Raw genomic sequence first — 4,026 nt, forward strand, 5'->3', positions numbered from 1 at the left:
AAGTAAACAAATGACAATGCTGTTTGGCTATGCAAAACAGCTTGTTAAATGCTCATTCATACTTAACGTCATCCGACAAACAACTAACATTACAAACTTTTTTTTAATCTCAACAGCGAACTTGGAATTAGAGTAAATTATTCTTTGATAAGAGCTTTTCTGTATTGTTTATCGCTTGTTTATCTACAGGCATGCTAAACATGGTTCTGTGTTTGATTTGGCTAGTAAAGCCCATGTTTAGTGTTCGTTTTGGGTTAACGTTAATAGTTCTGGCGACAGTATTTGGCTACAATCGTTCTAAAAATACAAAAGTAACCGTGCCATACAGTCAGTAATGATCACTATAGATCCGCAGTCTTTACTCAAAAAATTCCTGAGGACTGTAGTATAATTTGTTAGAACGATTATATGAAAATCTTGTTTATGAAACTTATTTTTTGTAATACTATAATAATTAGTACAATTAAATAACTGCGTATCTAAAAAGTAATGACAACAACAAAAAACAAACCTTCCTGAAACGTTGTTTAAAGGGACTATGTGTAGTTTTTTTAGGTATTTTATTATCTAAAATCAATATTTTTATTCATAAATATGTCCTCAATGGTGTTCAAATACCTCTGCCAATTATCTGACTTATCCTCGTAAACGAAGAATTTATTATCTTTATATACATGTGACGGGTAGGTCCACGGAGGCTTCCATGTCGTTCCGCCATCTTGAAAAACTATAATAGCAGAGAGGGTCAAAAAGTACTAGGCCAACGCGTTTCCACAACGCGTTTTCGTTCAGAGCCAGCGTAACGTAACTGAAGCTGCAGAAACGGAGGAGCAGAGCAGTGAGAGGCGCTTGTCACTGCCCCGGCAAGTTTAAAGCAACACCAAGGAACTTTTCCTCTGCGGTCGCCCTACAGGTTGGAAGCGGAATTGTCCTTTACCGCTGTCATAAATAATGTAGCCTACCGCAGCCTACTGTCGCATGCGCACGCTCGCTGTTTATCCAGCACCGGCTTTGGAATCAACAATGGCCTCAGACAAGGTAGAGTATGATGCATGATTTTATGAAAGACATCACAAACGAAGAAAAACTGTATGCCATAAAGCAGTCGAATTTTGTAGTTCTTTGTGTGCTCCGGTAACTACCCGAAACCCGAAGTTACATAGTGCCAGTAAAAGCGATACAGACCACGTCAGGCTATGGCAGACGTGTCATTTAACCTATTGTAAGTCGATGTACCATCACAAGGGTCTTGGAAATATATTATGAAGGTTGAAAAACTACATAGTGTTACTTTAAAAGGCTGCATTGCACTATTATTATTCATACTGTAACATTCGTTTGTTCGTTGTGTCAAGTTGCAGTTTGTTTGAAATAATAAACCTGTTAACCCGAAGGATAACTCAACGAAGTGCTGTTAGAAGACACACATTTGAAAAAGCGAGGCGCTGGAGAGCACAATTCGTTCGAATGCAAAATACTATTTCACCACTAGATGGGAGAAATTCCTTGACAATGTCCCTTTAACAGCCGTTCTTGAACAGGTTCTGCTCGATCATCTTCACTAACATTCTCTGTGTCCGATTGGTTTTATTGGCGCCATTGTTTATAATGCACCAAAGCACAAACTACCAGTAAAGGTAAGGGGCGTGACGTTTCCGTAAAACTTGCAATAGGCGGTTAGCGAATTACAACACACTGGGCCAGCTAACCAATCTGAGCCCATTGCGTAGTTTTGAGGGACTGGCTTCATAGAACTCGGAAACTATTAGACTGTTTTTAAAAGGAGGGACAGAGCAGTGTAGAATAAAGGTAAAATATCTGAAAAATAATGCAATTTTTTTTAAAAAGAAGCATGAACACGTTACAGTGCACCCCACAAACACAATCAAGCCTTCGAAAAAATGTGTTTCACCACCCCTTTAAGATTGAGCGACTGTAGTCACTTGAACTATTTTAACGATGTCTTTAATAACTTTTCGGGGAACAAGTTTCAATCCCTTAGAAGCCTATGGAGGAGTGATCCAGCTCTCAGATTTAATCAAAAATATCTTAATTTGTGTTCCGAAGATGAACGAAAGTCTTACGGGGTTGGAATAACATGAGGGTGAGTAATCATTGACAGAATTTTCATTTTTGGGTGAACTATCCCTTTAAGATTGCACCCCTGTGTTCATATTTTTCATTCTGTTTTTTAGAGCAATTCTGGAGGAATTGGGTCTGCTGGGGAAGGCAACTCCAAAAAAAAATGGGACAACTTAAAAAAAAAAATTAAGAAAGTTAATACTGACATCTTTGCTTAGATTTATTGTGCTGTTGTTGTTAACAAGCCATGGTTAATTTGATCTGCCTTAGGATTGGAAGTGTCCTGGGACAGGTGAGGGTGTGAGTGGGAAACCCACTGCTGAAACTTGGCCCTGGTTTGTCCTCATGGATGAGGTGTTGAGACAGAGGCACTCCACCAACCCCCGTCCTCATTGCCTCAATCCCTGAGGACAGACCAGGGCCGAGTTCAGCAGTGGGTGCCCACGGTGAGGAGGAGCCAGCACCACCAGCAGCAGCCCCACCAGCAGTAGCACCAGCACTAGCAGCACTAGCACCACAACCAGCAGAAGCATCACTAGCAGTAGCACCAGCACCACCAGCAGCAGCACTAGCAGCAGCACCACCAGCAGCAGCACTAGCACCAGCAATACTAGCAGTAGCACCACCAGCAGGAGCACTAGCAGTAACACCACCAGCAGCACCACCACCAGCACCAGCAGCAGTAGCAGCAGTACTAGCAGTAGCCCCAGCAGCAGCACTAGCAGCAGCACTAGCACCAGCAGCAGCAGCACCACCAACAGTAGCACCCACTGCTGAAACTTGGCCCTGGTTTGTCCTCATGGATGAGGTGTTGAGACAGAAGCACTCCACCAATCCCCCATCCTCATTGCCTCAATCCCTGAGGACAGACCAGGGCCGAGTTCAGCAGTGGGTGCCCACAGTGAGGAGAAGCCAGCACCAGCACTAGCACCAGCAGCAGCAGCACCACCAGCAGTAGCACCAGCACTAGCAGCACTAGCACCACCACCACCACCACCACCACCACCACCACCAGCAGCAGCAGCACCACTAGCAGTAGCACCAGCAGCAACACCACCAGCAGCAGCACTAGCAGTAGCACCAGCAGCATCACTAGCAGTAGCACCACCAGCAGCAGCCCTAGCAGTAGCACCACCAGCAGCAGCACTAGCAGTAGCAGCAGCACTAGCAGTGGCACCACCAGCAGCAGCACTAGCAGTAGCACCACCAGCAGCAGCACTAGCAGTAGCACCACCTGCAGTAGCACTAGCAGCAGCAGCACTAGCAGCAGCACTAGCAGTAGCACCACCAGCAAGCAGCACTAGCAGTAGCACCACCAGCAGCAGCAGCAGCACTAACAGTAGCACCACCAGCATTAGCACTAGCAGTGGCACTACCAGCAGCAGCACTAGCAGTAGCACCACCAGCAGCATCACTAGCAGTAACACCACCAGCAGCAGCAGTAGCAGCAGCACTAGCAGCAGCAGCACTAGCACCACCAGCAGCAGCACTAGCAGTAGCACCAGCAGCAGCACTAGCAGCAGCAGCACTAGCACCACCAGCACTAGCAGCAGAAATAGCACCACCAGCAGCACCACTAGCAGCAGCACCACCAGCAGCAGCACTAGCAGCAGCACCACCAGCAGCAAGACCACCATCAGCAGCACTAACAGTAGCACCACCAGCAGCAGCACTAGCAGTAGCACCACCAGCAGCAGCACTAGCAGTAACACCACCAGCAGCAGCAGCAGAACTAGCAGCAGCAGCACTAGTAGTATCACCACCAGCAGCAGCAGTAGCACCACCAGCAGCAGCACTAGCAGTAGCACCAGCAGCAGCACTAGCAGCAGCAGCACTAGCAGCAGTAGCACCAGCAGCAGCAGCACTAGCACCACCAGCAGTAGCACTAGCAGCAGCAGCACCAGCAGCACTAGCACCACCAGCAGCAGTAGCACCAGCAGCAGC

The sequence above is a fragment of the Siphateles boraxobius genome, unplaced genomic scaffold (assembly GCF_051911475.1).
Source record: "Siphateles boraxobius isolate OS27281-9 unplaced genomic scaffold, OSU_SipBor_1 9, whole genome shotgun sequence".
Taxonomy (NCBI): domain Eukaryota; kingdom Metazoa; phylum Chordata; class Actinopteri; order Cypriniformes; family Leuciscidae; genus Siphateles; species Siphateles boraxobius.